At 40.6% G+C, this 24,248-nt stretch overlaps 1 protein-coding gene across 2 annotated transcripts in view; it reads right to left on the bottom strand.

Annotated features, from left to right (window-relative positions):
* The window catches only part of LOC117430848 (neuronal PAS domain-containing protein 2-like), a 41,660-nt gene extending 24,130 nt beyond the window's left edge, over positions 1-17,530 (bottom strand). Inside the window, exon 1 of one of the 2 annotated variants that reach the window (XM_059000983.1) lies at positions 17,233-17,530. The gene's annotated coding sequence lies outside the window, so the exon portion shown is untranslated. Of the gene's footprint in view, positions 1-16,919; positions 17,165-17,232 lie in introns of those variants that run through there. The other variant, XM_059000984.1, reaches the window with a different exon arrangement.
* Positions 17,531-24,248: the final 6,718 nt, after the last annotated feature.

Here is a 24,248-nt window from a genome sequence, read left to right as displayed (position 1 = left end):
TCAAACCATCGGCTTGGCTTGCTCATCATATTTAACAATTTACAAAACCAAACAAGCAGGGAAGCAGCCGTTACTGGGAGGGACGCAGATGACAGAGCATGTCGCTGTCACAAAGGTAAATTAAGTGCACTTCAGCAGAGGCAAGCTGGAGTGAAAGCAGACGTCTGAGTGTCATGTTAACCAGTTAACCCTGCTCTGGCTGTTTCTGGTAACACAATAGCTAGCATTTCAACGACGTGTTTTTTCACTTTGAGCTATTTTGTATTTTGCATTGAAGTTTGCTCCAGTGCAAAGGTCGGACCCGAGTTACGTTGCAAGAGATTAATTGCCTTGGATAAAAAGCAAGAGGCACGCTTTGATCTGAATTCGTGTTTTAGATATTTATGTATTTATTCAACAGGGACAATGTACAATTTCTATCATTTCTGACATGTCGTAGGATGTATTGTATGAGCTCATTTTCATTGGCAGTCCCTGGGCAGGTGCACAGAAAGGAAGAAAATAAATAAACAAACACAAAAAATGAAAAAATAAAATACAAATAATGTAACATTTACAGAAGGGAGCAATTTGCAATTGACAGTTTAAATAACTTGAAGTTATCTCCTCAAACATAATGCAATTATTCCCTCCAAACAAATACATAGTTATAATAATTAAAAGAAAACAGCTCAAATTCATAGTACCATAACAATAATAATTACCCTCCCAAGCCTGATTTTAATAATTGCAGTACAACAATTGCCAAAATCTATTAATATACCGCACTTAATAACATACTGAAGTGCACTTCCATTTAAAACACAGTGGAGATCATTTCAATGCATCTAAACGAGCAGGTTTAAATACAGCAATCGTTTAACCTTGTGAACCATGCTTATAAAACATGCAGCCCCTAACAGGGCAGATGAGTCTCCCGAGTGCTTTAAAAACATCAAACAGCAGAGATGGTCCTAATCACTGGTGAAGAGAGTATGAGGTGCAACCAGGATGCTAAAACGTGTTGGCTTGATGGTAGGATGACCCAGATATCAACATCAACGGATGTAAAGCCTGGCCAGAAGGCAATACTCATCACTGAGAAAGGATTTCAACTAATTGGGATCGAATATACATGCTCCAGCCTGGGGGCCTCAGATATGTAATCTTACTTGTTTTCATCCAGCTTTGAAGTGATGTCTTCTGCCTTTTTCTGTTTGATTTTTCTTAGTGAGGAGAAAACAAAACACTTCAGCACGCATCCCATGTAAAGATCTGAATCGGGTGCAGGAGTTGGCGTCACACAACCTATAAATACACCTCCAGGAATAAGACACACAATTGAAGTCATTTCCAGTTCATCTTGATCTGTTCATTTGGCTGTGAAGCCTTATTGATGTTTTCAGGTGCCTGAGTAACAAGAAGCAATGAAAAAAATAAATAAATAAAAAATAAAACCAAACTGTTATCATTTCTCTGCAAATATGTCTGGCCTGCCACAGTTAAAAAAAAAAATCGTCATCTTTGGTTTGAGAATTACATAGTTACAGGTAACACATAAATGCACTATCTGTGACTTAGGAATTATTCTTTTTTTAAGCCTGATGGTAAATAGTATTTCATAAGAACACAAAAACAAGAAAAGGTCATTCGGTCCGTCAAGACAGGCCATTAGCACACCATTCTCCCCTACTGGAGGGATCTAATGTAAAAGCACAGAATCTCATCTTTTTTAAACGTTCCCAGTGTTTTAGATCCTACTACATCACCTGGTAGGCTAGTCCATGCATTCATAATTTCTTGTGTTAAACAGTGCTTCCTACCTTCTGCTCTAACCTTACTTTTACCCAGCTCCCAAATATGTCCTCATGTTCTGCTCTCTTTGAAGTCGTGTTGGATCGAGGTTCTGGACTGGAATGGATTTATAGTGTACCACACAGCAGTATAGATGTGAGGAGGCCTCATCATGCCACAATAAGCACACAGACGCACAGTCAGCAGCAGATCACCTGAGGCTAGCGTCCTCAGTAGTACTTACGATTCTTCACTTCCCCCCACTCCTCTGTGCATTGACAGTGAACCATGCAGTCTCCTTGCAAGCAAGATTATATTGAGTGACATTCTAGGCAGCACGTCACTAAGGATTCAGTTAGATCAAAAAAACTTCCATGCTGTCATCACTTCCATCTGTATGAATTAAATAATAATAATAATAATAATAATAATAATAATAATAATAATAATAATAATAATAGGTTAAAAGATCTAGTAGTAACTTTGCAGTCTGATTTGAATAGCCTCTGTTTTTTCATTCAACATCGTGAAGAATTCCAACAATTCCCAAATGCCCTGCCCTGTGTAATGCTGCGCATTTAGATTATGCTTGTTTCATAATCCCTTTGCTAGTGAATGTCACACACTGTAATGTGCTTACAAACCTGGTTACTGACTGTGCAAAACCTACTGAACAAAACAAATAAAACAGTGTCACACATAAAGTAAATGTACTGTAGCTGGCAGATCACAGGCAAGCTCTGAATAATAAATCAAGCAGGACAGATCCCATTATATACACTCAATCGAACGACCAACATGTCACCACCAGCGATGAAAACCTGAATAGATTACGTTACATTCTGCAGAAAGATATCTAAGAAAAACTGGGGGAAAGAATTAAAAAGTGCTGTAATTTGTGCTGTAACGTGTGCTGCAGTTGGTAGCAAACATGCTTCTTTTTGGAAGTGTGCATTTCCACATTTATGCTACAAGTTCTCCAGTGTGCTCTATACGGTAAGTAACAGAGAGCATTACTGTAGATGTGTTCAGTCACGAACAGCACACACACACACACACACACACACACAGACAGACAAACACACACACACATGCACGCACGCACACACACATGCACGCACGCGCACGCATGCACACACGCACGCACACACAGGTTTTATAGGTCAGGGGTGCAGCAGTGCACTGTGTCAGGGTCTCAGGCTTAACAAACACTGAATCTAGTCTGTTTACATCAAAGGGCTGGATGCATTTTAGTAATGGTTGGCTGTGGGTTATGTGAAGCAGACTTGTCAAAGGCAAGACCACAGTTTGAAGGATTAGATTCAAATGAAACGCAATAGCAACTAGAAATTTCACTTTCTTTACAGCCTCATATGAGGACAGTGAAGTGCAGTCGGGATTGCAGAAATCTTTAACCCCCCCCATCCTCGGCAGACCTTTGCGAACATTATAAACAGCTGCTTCCAAAGTAAACCCCGAACTGTAAGAACTTCTTTCATGGCTTTCACCATTACATATTTGTTCTTGTTCTTTTCCCCTGTACCATTTTATCACGTGGAGTCATTGTCTGAATCCCCACAGCAGCCCTGAAAGACCAGCTTCTCTTTTGCTGTAATGAGTACTTTAGTCTTCACTTTGATAAAAGTGAAAAGTGTGGCAGAAAATCTACGCCGCTGGTCTTCAGATTCACTGCAGGACGACCACGGTTTTCACTGTCAGCTCTTGTAAAAACCTCTGCTCCAGTCTGCCTCATTTCCGTGCTTAGGGCTTCCTCTGTTCCTGCTTTTTCAGGACTTGAAGAACCTCTTTCACGGTTGCTCAATACCTGATGCAGTGAAAGGAGTCACTGGCAGATATAGATACGTTTATGTTTACCGGTTATTGTGCAGTATCATTGGAAATAAAGCGAAGGATATATGTTGCTGTTTTTTTTTTTTTAAATCTGACCCAGACACTAACCTTAGTATCAGGTCTGGTATAAGACATATCTTTTACAGGCACAGAAGCCCTTTCTCTGCCCTAGTTCAAATGATCCCAAGCCTGGTGCCAAGGGGGGTATTGTAGAAGGTCCCTGCCTTTCTCCTTTCTTCCAAAGATGTCCTGTATGTTTTCCATGCACAACCAAGCATATAATGTCTTAAGACACGTCTACTTAGCTCATGCTCAGCACCCCTGTGTGTGGACCCCCCCTTTCATCCTCACCCCCAGTATATTACAATCTTCCTTTTAGACCCTGCAGTCAAGTTAAAGACTTTTCATATTGCCAGAGAGACGTAGTCAACAACCTACCTCCTGCTCTGACTTCCGATTGATCTGAAAGACAATTTGTCTAGACATCTTCCCATCTCCGTGGCAACTGTAAACAGCTAGGATTTGTTGGCGGGTGAGTCATTTAAGAATAAAAAAAGCAAAACAGTAACAAGCAGAAGCACACTCGTTTTTGTTGTAGTGAGACGTGACAGGGAGACATGATCATGGGGTAAAAGGTTCTTTGCAGAGCAAAACAAATCCAAACTGAAACACTACCTGCCCGAGGAGGAGAGTGACAATACGGTTCAAAAGACATACTGTTTTCTAGTTGTTAGGTTATCATTCGATATGCAGCTCTTAACTATAAAGTAGTGTATACAGTAATGTTACAAATACACTAATGTGTCAAATGAAGCCATTTCTTCCCCCATCTTTCGCAAGATGAGAAAAAAACAGAGGAGCGGTCGAGTATTCTGTGACCTTGACCTAGTTTACATGAGCGACAATTGTTAAGGACAGGAGTACTGAAAGCATCCTTTTAGTTTACTGTGTGGTGGACGATTCATGTGGCTGCAAACAACTGCCTGGGAAAAGAAATGAAAATTGTAAAGCAAAACACAGCAATTACACTTTTAATACTGGTACAGACATCCAGGTGAAAAACTAATAAACCAAAAGATGTGGATAACCATACTCCCGAACTCCACCACCCCCAGCACAACATCAGATCTGCAGCAGCATGCCCCCATCTTCATGGTATATGTAGGTCAGGCAATCACAATGAGTAAACCTGGCCCCCACCTACAGCAAATTGCTTCACTGAGATGCATCTCCAAACCTAGCAGGTCAGCAACATTTCCTGCAAGGGATCCTGCAGTTTTAATGCAAAGCTGCACATGTGGGTTAAAACCACGGAAGACATAATTAAAGTAAATCAAATGGCAGGTAAACCTTCACGTGAACAAGATTACATTGCATTAGCAAACTCTGTCGACACACCAAGGCCCCTCGCTTTGTTCATTCTGTCTGACTGGAACGTGTGCTCAGGAGTGACCACATTGCTAAAGTTCATATGTACAGTACTAAGGCTGTTAGGTTTTTCTGATGAGCTCGTTACACACTAATCACAAGCACTAGTTGGACCCACACCAAACAATTTACATGAGATTCCAATTCAGTTTCCGAGAGCGAATTACACAGCTGCCGTTGGGCGGGCATGGTACAGTACATGTGAGGAAGAGGTAGGAGAGGAATCACAACAGCGAGGAAAGTGGAAGACAAATATGAGAGTGTTGAAGCAAAGCAAGTCCAAGCGCGTCCATCGTCATCCTCAATCATCCTGAATCATCCTGAATCTTCAAACCTGAAAACCTCAGAGCTGTCTCTCGCTCTTGTTCAAAAGAAACAAAAAAAATCCACTTCCAGAGGCATTGTGTAGATATATTTCAAAACAAATCTCATTCAGCCAGATACAACTTTAATAGGTCAATGAGAAATATTTCAGAGATGACATATAGAAGAATGTCAACAACGTAAATAATAGATGATCTCACTGGTAATACAAGAAAAAAAATCAAACACGCTGAAATACAATTAGTATACATGCAAAGTTAAAGACAGTTAAAAGAATGATGGCTTGCTCTTTGACGTTTTCACTTGCTGAGGTAGAGGAAGCAGTCTTTTCTTATTTAATTTCAGTTCACCTGTAAGATCCCCAGCTAAGCCACCTCTCCCTGGAAACTCTGTGGTATCTCAAGAAATGATTAAACAGCTGTCAGGGTTAAAGTAGGTCAAGGACATATTGAACTGGTGTGAGGGGTTACATGTACTGTATGGTGCTTACATAATAATATAATGTTACCCTGTTCACACTGCTTGAATAATGCATGATGGTGAAAGTGAAGTGTGTGTTGAGCACCCATTATCTAGGCAGTGTGAGCAGGGTTGAAGTCTACTAACAGGGGAAGCAATAACCACTGAGCCAAACAGAAGATAAGAAGAAGAACTGCAATGCATTGCTGCTCACTGCAAACACAGGTGCTAATGTGGAATCAGATCTGAGAACTCGACCCCTATGCTCATTTTTATTACATGGGAGGAGCTGTTATTTACTTCATGCTAATATTGGACTCGGCTTTCACCAAGATAAAATGAGATAGTAGTGGTGGGGACCAACCAAGACGTAGCCTCGCTGGTATATATGAGCCTGCAGCGCTTTTCCTCCAGGCAATGTGGATTTCCTATTGTAATATATGAGCCTGCAGCGCTTTTCCTCCAGGCAATGTGGATTTCCTATTGTAATATATGAGCCTGCAGCGCTTTTCCTCCAGGCATGTGGATTTCAATCTCTGGATTTCAACAACAAATAGATTAATAATAATAATAATAATAATAATAATAATAATAATAATAATAATTTCTTAGCAGACGCCCTTATCCAGGGCGACCTACAGTAAATGTAACAGGATTCGTTTTTTAAGACCAATACCTAGATGCCGCGCACAGTGAAACAGGATGCCAGTTAGATTGTTGTCACTGACAGGGAGACGGATTGCTTGAGCCGGCTCCTGAATTGTCAGTTAAATATGCAGCAGTTATTTTTTATATATATTATTAACAGAGGAGCATGATTAAGTTTGTTGCTGCAGCTGTATTGTATTATGAGCAAGGCAAAATTGATTTCCCACCGACAACAGCAGAAATAAGGGTAATATGACATATATATATAGATTTTTTTGCTCCTAAAATTGAATTTCAAAAATATAATAGAAACAGAAAAACAGCTGGGAAACTTTAATGAGATCAATATGTAGGTCAAAGGAAGCTATGAATTTGATTTTGAATCAAGCGTGGCTATTAGCTAACGTATATTGGTAACTTTTGTTTTATTTTGTATTAATTCTGGCATAAACCCGCCACAAGAGAACTCTCTGTGAAACCTGGGAGGGACAGGGGTGGTGGTGCTTTATATTAAGTATGGATTTCATGTCCAAGGCGTCTTTTATGATTCATAAATGACTCCCATATATCTGTTGCATTATTCACCATCTACCCACACAGAGATTAGCTACCGCTCTCAATGTAGGTCAGACTAGTGGTGACGCTTGTATTCATGAATGGCCTTTTACTTCATCTGAGAGCGAGGAGCTGTCTGTGGACTCAGGTGTATTTGATTTATTTATTTATTTGAATTCTGGAAAACTTAGCTAATTCCAACACTGGGGTGTTGAAATGGGCTGAGATGTGAATTCATTACAAGCACGGCATACAGCTAAATCCTTCTTTTTGTTATCATTATATTCAGAATGCTTAACCCTTATTGCATTTTAAAATAAATGCAATATTCTTAACGGCTGAGTCTACACCTTTGCGACTTGCAAGAAAATTTGCACAAGCTAGTTAATCGTAGCCTCCACCTAATTTAGCCGAACACAAAGCTCATCGCTCAGCAGTAAACAGCCACTGGAACTTCACCTGAATCTAGATGGTTACAAGACAGGGTGATGTCGGCTTCACATGCAAAGACACACGCACACACAGGCCACGATTCATGGTGCAGTGTCAGAAGATCAAGCATGAAGTTCACCTTTTTAAATCTCATAATTACAGAATGTGAAATTCCTTTGTAAAACAATGATGCGTAATTCATCAAAGTGAACATCCAAGAAGAATGACCTTTAGAGCTAATTTTATTTAATGAATGTGGAAAATGAATGTTCCTACTTTAATTCCTACCAGACTGCTGCATTAAGGGAGGCAATTGCCCTCAGCAAGCCTGCGTTTTAACAGTGAATGAGACAGAACTACGCTACGTTAAGCTATGTTAAAACCTGTCGAACCACACAGGAATTAATAATGACATGTGGATATTCATTTAGAAAGTAATTCATTTAGAAGAGCCTGTATTGAAACACTCCAAAGTGCTGCCTAATAACAAGACACCAGCATTGTTACAAAGAAAACATGTTCATTTAATTCAAAACTGTTTTTAATGCTTGCTTGTATTGTGATTAATAATAATAATAATAATAATAATAATAATAATAATAATAATAATATAGTCATTTAGCAGACGCTTTTATCCAAAGCGACTTACAGTGACTAAAGACTGCCTCAATGAAAAACGTCTTTATCATGTGAAACACACGTGTAGGTTATTACTAATCCCGAATAACACAAAATAAGTTTTTTAATGTTTGCATTCCCACATTGTCAACCTCCCAATGATGGCATTTCAATATGCAAGTGACCAAATCAAATATTTCAGCATGGTAAAAGCTATGATATGTACTTGCTGTGCAGCTGCTAATGTTGCATGCCAGTGGAACTGCAGCTGTCTGATTCAGCAAGCAATAAAAACCCTTTAGCTAGGGAGGGGTGGAGCAGGAGAATGAGCATGTCAGAAAACAAGCATTGCATCTGAACTTCATATGAAGGCACGCAGTCAGACAAGAGCCACAGAAGGTGTGTGGGCCTAAGTGGGGTTGCTTTGACAAGTTTCTTAGTTTTAATACACTACAGTTTAAACTCATGTTGGAAAGTACATTCCTGTAACCCCTGTGCTGTTTACAGTACAGTAAGGTCTGGAAAATGTATTGACTGAAACGCTTTAACTCTTTAAAAACTGGCCACTGTCATATATTTTTGCAAGGACCGTTTTATTTTCAATTTAAAGTACAATATACGGTATGTATGTATATGCAACAAATCTGAAATGTTAGTGTCACACGCATATATGAGTTGTATCCATCTGTTCTATATGGAGAAATGCAAAATACAGCTAATCAGCCATCCTTTTAAGACTCAGGACGCGCACACAGTGAACCCCAACCATGACTACAACCAGGATTAGCAACTCGCCGGCACAAGAATAGCCAGGACCAGACAGGAGGAGGTAAGTATAGGAACACTAAGAAGAAGACAGCCCAGTCTGAGAGAGATTTAGCTCCCCGGAATAGCACTGCATGCAAGACTCATCCCTGAATCCTCGGCTCATATTTATTACCTCTTCCAAGGGGATGTGAGGGGACGGCTGACTGCAAGGTTAACAGCAAATCATGCAATTTAAAGGCTGGGAGTAGACAGCATGAACAGTACATACTGTGCTGCATGTGCAACAACAATGTTTACACTGATCGATGACCCAGGGACTGTTATTGTTGTAACCAGGGTTCATTCAAGTTCATATCGAACCAGCCTGTGATCCTAAACAACTAAGCAGCTGGTTCAAAGGCAACCGAAAAACAGTCACAAATCATTCCAAGACACGAGCGCATTCGATACTGAAGGTTAGTACAGTTTCTTTGGTGATGTTTCACATTCAGATATTGAAGGTTAGCACAGTTTCTTTGGTGATGTTTCACATTCAGATATTGAAGGTTAACACAGTTTCTTTGGTGATGTTTCACATTCAGATATTGAAGGTTAACACAGTTTCTTTGGTGATGTTTCACATTCAGATATTGAAGGTTAACACAGTCTCTTTGGTGATGTTTCACATTCAGATATTGAAGGTTAACACAGTTTCTTTGGTGATGTTTCACATTCAGATATTGAAGGTTAGCACAGTTTCTTTGGTGATGTTTCACATTCAGATATTGAAGGATAACACAGTTTCTTTGGTGATGTTTCACATTCAGATATTGAAGGTTAGCACAGTTTCTTTGGTGATGTTTCACATTCAGATATTGAAGGTTAACACAGTTTCTTTGGTGATGTTTCACATTCAGATATTGAAGGTTAGCACAGTTTCTTTGGTGATGTTTCACATTCAGATATTGAAGGTTAACACAGTTTCTTTGGTGATGTTTCACATTCAGATATTGAAGGTTAACACAGTTTCTTTGGTGATGTTTCACATTCAGATATTGAAGGTTAACACAGTTTCTTTGGTGATGTTTCACATTCAGATATTGAAGGTTAGCACAGTTTCTTTGGTGATGTTTCACATTCAGATATTGAAGGTTAGCACAGTTTCTTTGGTGATGTTTCACATTCAGATATTGAAGGTTAACACAGTTTCTTTGGTGATGTTTCACATTCAGATATTGAAGGTTAACACAGTCTCTTTGGTGATGTTTCACATTCAGATATTGAAGGTTAACACAGTCTCTTTGGTGATGTTTCACATTCAGATATTGAAGGTTAACACAGTCTCTTTGGTGATGTTCACATTCAGATATTGAAGGTTAACACAGTCTCTTTGGTGATGTTTCAATGCTCCAGCATCTTACAACATGTACTGTATTACAACACAGGGCACAGCAAGATGGGGGAAAAAATGAATATAAAAAACAAACAATGGACTGCCTAATTATGTCCCAGCAGATTACTGCCGGCAGACAGGAAGCCTTTGTACTGAAGAAGAGGGGCAGTGTTACACCAGCAGCAAGCCAGTGACGCACTTGGTGCTGGTTATATAAGTGAGGAGGTAGCAGTGTCTCATCTGTCACAGTGCTGAGGTTAAAAAGAGTCCCAGACGCACCGGACTCGGTGCAGTGTGTGAGGCACAGCTCCCAAAGAGGAGTCATTCAGAGAGATATGTAACTGATATCACTGCTAAATAACGGCTATCGTGAAAACAGTCGTTAAATGCAATAACGTGTGAGCTAACACTTCTCAGCATTGAATTACTGGGCCCCGTGGCTTTAAATCATGAGTTTTTCATAAATCATTTCTCATTAATTAAATGCAGTTCAACATCAATTAAAATGTTCTATGCTGTGGCTGCTTTCTTTAACAGCAAGCCGCACCTGTTTCTTTAAATAACTCCTGACTCCTGAGTTGAAGTTTTCTGACTAAGGCCCAATGCTACTGAGACAGCCAACCATGTACATATTGCACTGCTGTTTCACACATAAAGAAACTCCAATATAAAGATGAAGGAAATCCTTGACTTGTTCATATGCTTACTGTAAAACAAAACCCAGTCCAATGACAACACTCCAATTCTAAAAAGATACGCTAAATTCCTATTCATCGGTATGGGAAGCCATCTGTATCCTATAATAATATAATAATTACGTAGGGGTCACAACTGCTTGCAGCAGGTTTTCTGTAACTTTCAATACATCACTCTTTTCCCAGATTCCTAAACAGACCTCAAATGCTTGCTGCTCCGTTCTAGACCCCCCTCAAATGAGTGGAATGAGAATTCTTGAACTGCTAATGGATGACGTCAGTTAGAATGAACTCTCAGGATGCTTGGTAATGCCATGCATGTTAGCAGCGTTATTCAGTCAGCAGACGGGTAGGCTCTCTGTGGCTCTGGCGGATGTCTTCCTGTGAGTACACCCACAGAACCGCTCAGGCCTAGCTGTGTACTCAGTGCAGCTCATCTAACAAACTCAATTAAACACACACAATGGAGGAGCATTAGGTAGAAAAAGATAATCCACTCCATGTCACTGCACACTAAAGCTACAAGATCCTACTGCCTTTACACGCAAGAGAAGCAATGCAAAAATGTGAATGATATTCCTAATCCTGGGAATTAAGCCTAAACCACATCAGGCTTGAAAGCTGTGAGTGTGCAAACTGGTTTGTTAAGAAGCGCATCCAGCCCAGGTGTCTGAACAGGGTCCTCTCAAGCAGACCCAGCTGACATGCAATGTGGTACATTTACTTTAGGAAGCACGGCGCAGCACTGTCCCGTCACAGGTGCACTGTGCAGCCTGTCAGTGCGGTCCTCCACCATTTCAGCATGGAAAGTCACACACAGTAGCTCGGGAAATATTCTGGCTGGCATTCAGTGTAAGCTTGCAGAACACAACCTAGTAACCTAGTTTTCCAACGTCATGCCCCTGTAACATCACAGGCTGTGCAGGCTGCAGCGTCATCGGCAGTTACCTAAGTCTCCAACTGCTCTAGCTTCCTGTCAAAGGAGGATGAATTAAAATGTGGTCTCCTCCTCCACTTACTACAGACCACAAACCTGGTTTCAAATATCTGGTGTGACCAGTGCTCGATGCAGCAAAGGTGCCCGGTTTCCAAGCCTCTTTCATGTTATCTCACTGCTTCCAATGAATACATGACTTCAGTTTAGAGGTCAGGGTGTCCAGCAGTATTGAAGTCGAAGGACAACTGGGTGACTGATTTGAAATCATCACACAATGAATTAAAAATAAATAAATAAATAAGCTGTTCTGCCAGCTTCAGAAATTACTGTACTTGTAGGTATTTGGACTACAGTTGCAATATTAAACAGAAAAAACAAAAAACTTAATTCAGACTAGTGGTTACAGCAAATAAGCTAAGAGACCAGAAATCCTGGGTTCAAATCCCAGCCCAGCAGCCAGCTGGCTCCCTGTGCAGCTCGGGACACTGCCATGTGACTACGTGTCACCAAGCTGTTCAAATGAGAACAAGAAAGAAACCCACATGGGATAATCCTGCAAGAATATCTATGACATAATAGTTTTAATATAAGTTTATAACCAGTGATTGCAAATGCATCACAGTTAGGTGCAATGGGATTGTGAAAGCAAGCATTTAATGCATTCATAACTTGAACCAGAGGGCACGCATACAGAGGGTCCTCATAATCGCTTAACAATCACACAGTACCTAGAAAAAGCAGAAATCTGAGAGTATATCGGATCATTGCCAAATGCAATCTGAAATGTCTGTAGGATCCTAGGAGTGTATGAGTTGGCGAGTGTGATGGACAGACAGACAGACAGACAGACAGACAGACAGACAGACAGACAGACAGACAGTATCAGCGCAAAAGGGTCCCCATTTAAAAAAAAATAAGATAAACTTCTTAGTCCAGAAGACAAAAGTGTTTGCGATGTGTCTTTTTCAAGGTCTTGAAATGACATATTCACACAGAGAAGCAAAAGGTTTGGAAAGGTTTTGAACTTTTACTGAAGGCGCTTGATGGAGGTCAAATCTGTGCAGGAGCTGCACGGATGCTCTGGAACCTCAAGGGACAGATTCTAGAACTTCAAAGACAGGTTACAACGCTGTGGGACTGAATTGCATGCAGGGATCTGTCTGGTTGAAATTTTATTGAGATATCACCGAAGTGTAGATGCTATTTTACTAGTTAGTCATTAAAACTAATCCCTGTTATTTCAGGAGGATTAAATACTAAGCCTCTTCATTTCCAGCATAGGTTTGTCCAATTCTCTACAGTCATTAAAGTGTTTGTGATTCATAAGTAAGAACGCTACAGCTTTCTCAGCACATTGATAATGGTTTTACAGAAGTTTTCTTTTAATATGATTTAGTACTCCATTTTACCATGGAAACGTATCCTTGTGATTTGCATGTTTGTACATAGGCATGGGCTTCATTTCATAACCGCTGGAATTAGTCGCACTCGTGAGACACAGACACTGACGGCAAATTCAGTGACAGATCGCAACTGTGAAATGAGGTTCAGACCAGATGTGGAAGACAGTGCTATTTGATTGTGACTTATTAGAACTGAACTGGGGATGGCTTGTCCAGTCATTGTGCTCAGCAGAGTTCTAGTCACATTTGAAGTCGCATGCCTGGAAGGCAAGGCATACAGCTCAAGAACCTTAACCAAATCAAGGCTCTCCTTTCCTGCTTGCCCTTCAAATCATTTTAAGCCTTGTTATCGAACAGGATGCTGGTAAATCCCAGCAGAATACCTAAAGCTCTATAATTCCAGTATACACCCGCTTTGACACAAAGCACAATGGTAATAGAGAACACTGACTTTGGGACACACCAGATGGTGAATTGCCATTCGGAAATGGAGCCCAGTTGACCATTTACTCTGTGTCTTACACATATCAGGAGTGAGTCACACAGCGCCGGTCTTGCTCTGACGCTAATTCTTTTGGTTTTTACAATATTGCTGTGCTCTAAATGTCATATTAACCCACAATCCAGATGCTCAGTGCTTCTTTGCTTCGAGCACTTTCTCCACTGCTCCCTGTTAAAGGAAACTTCCTTATTTGTGTCTGGGTTTTATCATACTAGAAAGTTTTAGGTAATATTTAAAAGGTGAAATCCAAACTCGGCACATAACTAAAATAAAATACATGTAGTCAGCTTCTTCTTTGCTGTTGCCATAACTCCCTAGTGGAGCCGGTATAATCCGTGCTTCTTTGTGCTGTGTGTGTGACAAAAGGAAATTCAAACAAATGTGGGTGTAATCCCTGAAAGGAAAGTAGGTCAAAAGCTAAATCTGGTAATCTGGTTATGATTTCTGTGCTAAGGTATTTAGTTTGACATATACCTATTGTTCAAGCTGTCAGCAAAGTTATCCCTAGTCACGCACAGAACAGGGACCAAGACCAGCGGAGACAGTTTGATACGGTGTCAGACTCAAGACAGAGGGCATGTTAACTGTACTGGATGAGTTACTATGTTGTTGCTTCTGAGTCTCTGGGATCCTGTTAAAGCTGACAAAGATCTTGAGATCAACTGGCTACTGGGATTCAGGCATGCAGCCTCCTCTCATTAGTCTACAGCCTTGCAATGCTCCCTTCAAGGCTGTCATCACTGTTCTCTGCACGGCCCAACAAGAGCGGAGTACAGAAAATGAAAGGAAGGAAAAGGCAAATAAATCTGGGACAGCGGAGAGTGCGTGCCTGCTGGGGTTTTGTTCACTACAGACACAGAACCACAAACGCTTGGTAAGGACCACCAATACTGTCTCATTTTTTACAGAAGATCTCCCAAGCATCCTTCTTAGTGATTACGATCTGGCACACTTCTCTGGAGTAGCACAGCCACACACAGTTCTGCACATTGTCAGCAGTAAACAGCACAGTGCAAAACAACCTAATTACATTCCCATTGAACGTGCCTCTACATTAAAGGTCAGTTCGTCTACTGAATTGTTTTAATCCACAAAGAAAAGAACGAACGCCTACGCTAACATCTGAAGGTAGGAACCACTGTGTTAAACTTTTACAAACTCAGCCTCACTAACTTAACTTAATCAGGTTCTATACTTCCATTTAGCGTAAACAGAATGCAAACTTTTACAGTAATTCAATGTAATTATGAACAGGCTAGGCATTCATGATACATTCCAGTGAATTAAACATCAATTCATGACACACAGTCTTATTCATATCAGGACCTCATTATATATGAATTCCTCATAATTCCTTACAGCAACGCCTAACTACTTAGAGATTGATTTAATGACATTACAGCCTTTTCAGACCTTGTCATGTCTGCATGGTAGTCTTGCAAGGAAATATGTTTTGACCACTACTAGTGATCAGGACATCTGGAAAGAAAAGCTGAAACAAATTGCTATAAATAAATAATGGATTGCAAATGGGTCCGAACATAGTTCAAGTGGTACCAAAACAATAACGGAAGAATAATGCAAGAATTGAAATGATATCTCAGTTAGACAGAAGAAAGCGATTCCATTATTGGGTTCTCTAAGTTATTATATACTAGTGTAACAGAGCGGAGGCTGAGTGCGAACTGGCGACCCCGCGCACCGCAAGCAAGCATCTTAACTACAATGCAAAAGAGCCAGCTCCTCTGCATTCGTGGTTTTACAGCTTTTAACCTCACCGCATCTCACTGACAGGGGTGAGGACAGAATCAGTAACCGCAGTGCATCACACAACACTGCCCCGGTACACTGCTTAAAGTGAATTGGGGACAACAAAAAACGATGATCCAATTACACAGCAGTGAGAAAACTTCATTACAACATGACAGCTCTGTGACGCCACAGACATTCTGCAGCGCTCTTGGCCTCCATGACGGCTTTTCTTGTTTGCTCTTGGATACATGCTTTTAGGAGATGAATGTATTATGCAGGGGTAATGTGCAAAGTATAAAGTGACATTCATGTGGCTGTGTTGAGATATCAGAAAGAGCATTGCTGAACCTGAAAGTGCTGTGTTGGTACTCTAACAGAGTGAAACAGAAGAGATCACAGCAGACTGTTCTAAACCAACACTCTGCTCTTATTCTTGAGCCATCATTAGTGCCGCAGGTTGTATTCTCAGCTATTACAAAGGCTCTCAACTTGAAAGAGTAATTGAAACACAAGGATTTGATCCTGCTCTTCTTAAATCTTATCTCAGACTTCTAGCCCATTACCCATTCTCTATTGTATATCGAGCACAATACCTGTAAATACATTATTTTCTGTTTCCTACAGCGAGATCCTCATAAATTAGGGTGACATTATATATATATATATATATATATATATATATATATATATATACATATACATATACATATACATATATATATATATATATATATATATATCCACAAAGCACATGATACAGGGCCACCCACAAGAACACTGCAATACTGCACACCTCCACATCCCCATCTTCAGTTAAATTACCTGCTGAAGAGCATGTATGTGCAACGTGCAGTAGAACTCTATTGGACAAACAGTCCCATTGTCCATGAGAGAAGACAGACAGCAATTAAGATTGTCTCACAGCAAAGGCTGATATAAAACGTTACATTGAGATTTAATGCGGTACCAAGCCATCACATCTGAATAAAAAATAAATGACCCCTGATATATACAAGCCTATGCGCGGGCACTGAAGTACAAAGCATTGAGCATGGCTGAATAAATGCAGAGCACAAGCAGATTCATTCATGTAAACTTAACACATGTAATTCCAGTGCATCTACTGTACATCGCTACGAAAAACAGGCTCCGTGCACTAGTGCGAATCACTCCAGACACTAGACTTTATAAACAAATGCACTCTCACATAAAAAAAAAGCAATCGCAACATGAATGAAATAGAGTAATCAATACTGTACGCTATGTTCCTTAATAAACTTTGCAAGCATTGAAACTCACTAACGTGATCGAGACCACTCGCTTATTAGACTGGTCTATATGCCCATACAGTATATTGTGTAAGAACAACATAAGCAAGACATGAAGTAAAACCTCCACTTACCCTCGCTGAAGCAGCAAGAAGACAAACCCAATTTAAAAGCAGGGTGTTTCAAAAAGAGAAGTGTGGACGGATGTTTTTTTTTTTCCTTATTACACATTCAAGTTTGTTATATAACTGTCACCGTTACAGTGGGCAATTATTTACAATAGCTTTTTCCATTCAGGCATGGTGTCCATCTGCCATCCCACACACAGAGGGAGGGACACGTACTGCAGACAGCTTCTTATGAAAATACAGTAGTACCTTACACAGCCAACTGCACACAGTTCAAAGTTTCAGAAGCCGAAAAGCGACAGCACTACTGGGACTGTACCTGACTGGGCAAGCGAGGTCACCTCTCCCTGTAGTTTGGAGCACGAATCTGATGAGATCAGTGACCCAGTTTAACGCGTAGTTATTGTCAGTCACCGTACCAAGTTACCGTAAATAAAAAAAATAAAGGAACACACGCACAACTCTAGTTTATAATTAGAAATGAATGGGAGCAGATTATTTTTTAGCGAGTTTTAAAATAAAATTTAAAATATAAAAAAGCTTTAGGTAATGAAAGCAGCTGTTAACTTTCCAGCGTGACTGGACCGAATCAGACTGCCACCGGTACTGCATTTGTAGACTTCTTGAAATGTAGGTTGTTGCACAACTGTTTCATAAGGCTTCTTAGCAGATTAACGACACAGTACAGAACGCTTATAAAATCGGTGGGTCATTGCGTCACGGTTTTTTTTTTTTTTCTTTAGTCCAGCAGCAGGTCATCCAGTCAGTTTCTGTACAGATGTATTTGTCTCTGGCATAAAACACTGGAGTGTACACTTCGACTGCATTCCTGGTTTCCTTTGTAATGTTTTGTATTAAATAATACGTATCTTCAAATGTATTTTTGTAAGTGTCATTCCCATTGCGTTTATGTGATGTTTGCAGTCACTCGGGAGTGGTTCTAGGACCGTCACCTGGTCTTGTGCTTGACTTGAGAACCATAAGTGCCGGTGGTGTTATTTTCATGTACGCGTTAAAAAGTGGTAGGCAGGAAGCTCACTGCCTAAACGCAAGCCTAAACAACTACCTCTCTGTGCTTTACAATGCTTCCCTGTGCTTTACCACACCTCTCTGTGCTTTACAATGCTTCCCTATGCTTTACCACACCTCTCTGTGCTTTACAATGCTTCCCTATGCTTTACCAGACCTCTCTGTGCTTTACAATGCTTCCCTATGCTTTACCAGACCTCTCTGTGCTTTACAATGCTTGCCTATGCTTTACCACACCTCTCTGTGCTTTACAATGCTTGCCTATGCTTTGCCATACCTCTCTGTGCTTTACAATGCTTCCCTATGCTTTACCATACCTCTCTGTGCTTTACAATGCTTGCCTATGCTTTACCACACCTCTTTGTGCTTTACAATGCTTGCCTATGCTTTACCACACCTCTCTGTGCTTTACAATGCTTGCCTATGCTTTGCCATGCTTTCACTGTGCTGCATTACACTTTGCTGTGCTTTTACTGCAGGACACTTTTATAAGGGAGGGGCTGTCAAGAGTTAAAAGGTGAGATTATTTGATGATTAAATACAATGAGGAATGCTGCTCAGTGGAGCCACACAGGATTATAAAGAAAATCATTTAAAATGACTTTTGAAAGCTAATCACTTTCTGATGTTTCTTTTTGTCAAATGTGGAAACAGTTTCAGTGCGTGCACAAAGTTTCGTTCGTTTGCACCGTGTACTCCATGCAAGCTATACGTTTTCTTTTCTTTTTCATAAGTATGTTATATAAACATGTATTCTGAATACAGCACATGTCCAGCTCCCATGAAGTGTAAATTCATATTGATTTATTGGCATTGATGGTTGTTCTTCAGCTGGAGCACAGGGTGTGAAGGACAATTTGAAAAGTCTTAATGCACTGAATTCACAAGGCTACTCACAGCCTACTAATGAGCACCCTCTTTTACACATTACAAAGCACAAAGTGAGGCTTCTGCGATTCGAAAGCACACCATATTCTTTGAAAATCCTTTTTATTTTTAGAGATAACAGCTCCAAACCAATCAATGGATTTCGAGAGAGGGGGAGATAGATAGTCCACTCTGAAAAACTGACCTCTTTCCACTTGGGTGTCAGCTGAGGTCATCCAATGAGGTCAGAGATTACAGCAAACGTTTGGACGAGGGATCTTTTTCAAAGTCTTCAGTTAAACACAAAGATGGAAGACCTAGTCGCAAAGTTTGAACCTTTTAGCAGAACGGGATGACCTGCAAGCAAACAGTGCAAAGATCATGTTGCCAGTTTCACTTTCAGTCAACTCTTTTCAACCACTGAATAGGACTAAGCTTTATATGAGATGAAGCAAATAAATCAGGGGTTATTAAAATGACTATGAATGTAATTACATCGTAACTACCCAGCCTTTGTTCACTAAAGAACATTTATTTTTTTTATTACAATTTAACATCATAAATAAAACCCAAGCTACAGGTTAACTTTTCTTGGATCCAACATGAAGTGAAGTGCAGGTGATCCAGACAGCCATTAAGAGAACAGCAATACGTTTCCACAAACACCACTGCAGTCTGGCCCAGAGCCTTTGGGCAGCAGTGACTGTTAGTGACCCTTTATATCACAGAACGTCCAGTGCACTCCGGATCAAGGTCATTGGCACATCACACTCAGGTTTACATACGCTCAGTATTACTTATTAAAGCTGCAGTCTGCCACAGGCAGGCTCACTTGCTGTATATCCTTCATAAACAAATGTAGATCTGTTGACAAGCCAGTTGGTTTGCATTCCATCGTAGGCAGTTTCTTTTGAGAATTTGAGCCAAACCGGTGTAAACCTGTTGTTACTAGTGCGGTGGGTGGTGCTGTATGATGCTCTACTGTTCCAGGTTCAAACCTCTGTGGATGACACAAATGGGAAACCACACAAGCACACTGCACATATATACATACTGTATATATGAAAGCAGCTGGAGGTCCGCTTGCTTTATAAATATGCACCCAGTGTAGGAGGTGAACGGAACGGACACTGGTGCTGCATATTCAGCACCTTGAACACACTTCCTTCTTCAACAAGCTGATCTTTGATTAAGCAGGCTCCCTCGGGGGCCAGCGTGCTGAATCACACTCCAGGAATGAACAACGGAGGTCTGATAAAACAAACACCCTAAAAAAAGATAAGTGCGCTAAGCAACTCACATTTACCTTGCTGCCTGTGGGTGTGTGATTTTCTGAGTCACAAAAGACGTAAATGATTCAAACACACCATCCCACACACTTTTGGCACAGACTTGGCAGTAGCTGAGGTCCAGTGCTATTCATTTGGTATGGCAGAGTAGGAAGGGGAGGGGTACCTGCTTTCTCCGATTTTGGCTTTGATTCACTCTCTGTTGCCTTGATATCAACCTCTTCTGGAGCTAAGCCAGATCACACCCAGAGCGCACACAGCACTCCACCCTGAGGTGCTATTGAGTGCTACAGCAGCAACTGAGAGGCAAGAAACAAAGCAACAACCTCCGTCACAAGTGAGTGATATTACACACAGCCGTAGCAGCTTCTGCTTAATATTGGTTTTCTCTACTTATTTGTCTTGTCTTTGGGACTACAAAATGTTACCTCAGGTAAGGCAGTCCTAGATTAGTGCCAGGTGGTGTCTGAGAAACCACCCCATAATCCTATACTTAAATACACCCGATACAGTTTATGAAATGTGTGCATTTGAAACCTCGGGCGATGTAATACTTCCTGATTCTTACTTTTTAAATAGCTTACCACCTGCGTTGCCAGACTAGAGCACACAGTGTAACCCACAAGGCTACACAACCTGTCCCCCGGTGTATCATTTCGCAAAGGCTGTGTAACAGCTTTCCAACTACCACCAGGACTGCTGAAGCAGATTAGGATGTAAATACTATCATTTCAGATTAGGATGTAAATACTATCATTTCAGATTAGGATGTAAATACTATCATTTCAGATTAGGATGTAAATACTATCATTTCAGATTAGGATGTAAATACTATCATTTCAGATTAGGATGTAAATACTATCATTTCAGATTAGGATGTAAATACTATCATTTCAGATTAGGATGTAAATACTATCATTTCAGATTAGGATGTAAATACTATCATTTCAGATTAGGATGTAAATACTATCATTTATTTTACTACACAGTCTGTGCCCCCCACTTTCACCAGGTCTTAACCCCAGAGGGGGTTCGAATATCCGGCTCACTGACAGCTATACTATAAGAAGAATCGATTTTACTGCCACTGAAAACAACCACGTTGCTAAATAATACTGTAATATTGAAAAAGTTGAGCCCATGCAGAACAACAGTCAAGAGCACAGTTCCATGCACTCCCATTCAATCAAAAAACTGACAATCAGAGGAAAGGCATATTAGGGGTGACAGCTGCCATCTAATCCTGGCTATTATCAGATCAAACACACACTCAAGCCTTATTACAGTGCAGATGGCATTGAAGGTTAATTAAAAGATGATTCTCGAAGAGGACATGACTTATGTGTTATGAACAATATAAGGATGTAAAAAAGGGTCAGATTTTCAATTCTGAAGTAGTCTTGAGTTCTAGAGCCATCTCATTTGCTTCCTGATGAAATGCTTCAATGAGATTGTACAGTGTGTAATGGAACACGCTCCAGAACCCATCCACTAGGATAACAGAGATAGAATGACCTAACAACAAAAGCAATGCTTCACACCACTCCTCGTTGCTGCAGAGCACGCTGGTTAATTCATTAGCCTTCTTTGAACAATAAAAATAATTCTGCATAGATGGAATACTTTTACCTACCTGAAGCAACATGATGCAGATTTTCTAACAAGCCCAATAATACCTAAATATTATATACTGATCAACAGTTTTACCGGAGAATGAATTGCATTCCAGCAATTGTGCCATGTATTTAAGACATGGCACGTTCCATTTGTCACTTTTGCACATTGGTTGCTCATGTATGCAAATCTGCCTCCCTCCCCTCCTCACCAGCACTGCAGTCCACAGCTCACAGCCCAGTTAAGTATACACAACTCGTAATCCGCCACAATGGCCTTTAGCTTCAATAAAAATAAGTGGTTCATATCCACAATTTAGACAGCTTTATATGGAAAATATCACCCATATAAATCGAATGTATTTCAAGCCGTGCATGGATTGACACGTTATATAATGTATTTGTAAAAAAAAAAAAAAAAAAATATGCACCTAGAGGCACATGAGGTTTCATAGCCAATCACTCAAAAAGACATTTACTGCTTTGCATCCACATCCCCCTCAGAAAGGTCATCTAAAGCATTAACTAAGCATCCTGCTCAGCTGATGCATTAGAGAGGCTCCAGTGACGACAGAGATTAGCAAGGGCTCGCTGATGGATTTGACTTGTCTCCTCAAAAACTGCAGCAGCAGTGAATAATTCTGTGTCTTGACTGGTACAGTAATTCCTGCACGAATGCCTCCTAGGCCAAAAGAAAATGAATCACGCAGGATTATTTTTGTCACTTGGCTCTAGAACCCACAACAAATCTGGTGGTGGCAAGATAGTTCATCTAATCCAGCTCCAGCCACTCTGCTGCTGTACTTGCACATTTCTGTTGTATTATTTATAAGCGTCCATCCAAAATCAAACCAGGACGTTCTTATAAAGGAATCCCTGAGCGCAGTGGTACTCGCTTGAGTGTGGTGTCTCAATACTGTAATACTGTACACCCCTCAATGGTACAGCTCTGTGTTGACTGCAGTGAAACGTGAATTCAATGTTCACTGAAATACACTGTATTGCCTAAAAATGGGTCACAATGGGCCAGACTTCTTATTGACCAGATTTAATAACCTGTAGCTCTAATTTGCATAACTTTCTGTTGCAAATTGTTACAAAACAAAATCAGTTTTTCAAAGTAATTTGGGGCTTATGCTTGCATGTTGCTTGGTAACACAGTAAGTGTTGGGAGTGCTCTCCAGTAGCACACTGCTACTTTTCAAGAACATACAGTACACCCCAGGATGCCATCAGCTCACATGGCTTTTAGCCTTACACATGCATTTACCAGGCATTTTACCAACATAGTTTGTTGTGCATCTCTGCTAGCACCAGTACCATTTGGAAATGTCAGTTAAATCAACACAAACATCCCAGCGCAGCAGGAACCTTGCTGTTTGCCCTTTCCCACCAGCACTTCACATTAACTCTCATTATCTGTCTGTCGTATCAGAGCTGAAAGCTGAGCAGTACATGTTGATATTAGGTCTGCATGACATTATCAGTTAGGTGTGTGTGTGTGCTTCTGCATAATTTCACAAATTGTGGGCTAGGTGCATGTGTATCTGTGCACCGTGCTTTATTGAATACAAAGCGCTTGGTTACAATGCTCTACATGTGCAAAGGAAGTGCACCATATGTTTATTTGAGAGCTGGAAGGATAACTACTGTGGTCATGAACCTGTTTCAACTTACCAGAGCAAAAAGGAGGCATTTTATAATATAAAGGACATAGGAGGGCCAAACTGAATTTCAAGCTCAAAAACAATCGTCTATAGTGTTACGTAAACTTAAGGAGTACTGTTCCAAAGCAGATAAGGATACGCTCGAGAGGGGCACCTCTTCAGCAATGTTTTCTGATAAGGATACGCTCGAGGGGCACCTCTTCAGCAATGTTTTCTGATAAGGATACACTCGAGAGGGGCACCTCTTCAGCAATGTTTTCTGATAAGGATACACTCGAGAGGGGCACCTCTTCAGCAATGTTTTCTGATAAGGATACACTCGAGAAGGGCACCTCTTCAGCAATGTTTTCTGATAAGGATACGCTCGAGAGGGGCACCTCTTCAGCAATGTTTTCTGATAAGGATACACTCGAGAGGGGCACCTCTTCAGCAATGTTTTCTGATAAGGATACACTCGAGAGGGGCACCTCTTCAGCAATGTTTTCTGATAAGGATACGCTCGAGAGGGGCACCTCTTCAGCAATGTTTTCTGATAAGGATACGCTCGAGAGGGGCACCTCTTCAGCAATGTTTTCTGATAAGGATACGCTCGAGAGGGGCACCTCTTCAACAATGTTTTCTGATAAGGATATGCTCGAGGGGCACCTCTTCAGCAATGTTTTCTGATAAGGATACGCTCGAGAGGGGCACCTCTTCAGCAATGTTTTCTGATAAGGATACACTCGAGAGGGGCACCTCTTCAGCAATGTTTTTTGTTTTCGCTTGCAATAAAGATCTGTTATTTGACCCTTAAGAATAAAGCATTTTGGAGGTCTGAACTCACACACAGGACTGGACTTTATTCATGTATTATTATTTTGTAACCCTTTT

The sequence above is a fragment of the Acipenser ruthenus genome, chromosome 26, assembly GCF_902713425.1.
Source record: "Acipenser ruthenus chromosome 26, fAciRut3.2 maternal haplotype, whole genome shotgun sequence".
Classification (NCBI taxonomy): domain Eukaryota; kingdom Metazoa; phylum Chordata; class Actinopteri; order Acipenseriformes; family Acipenseridae; genus Acipenser; species Acipenser ruthenus.
Note: the sequence above shows the minus strand (reverse complement) of the source record. Positions and strands in the feature narration are given on the sequence as shown.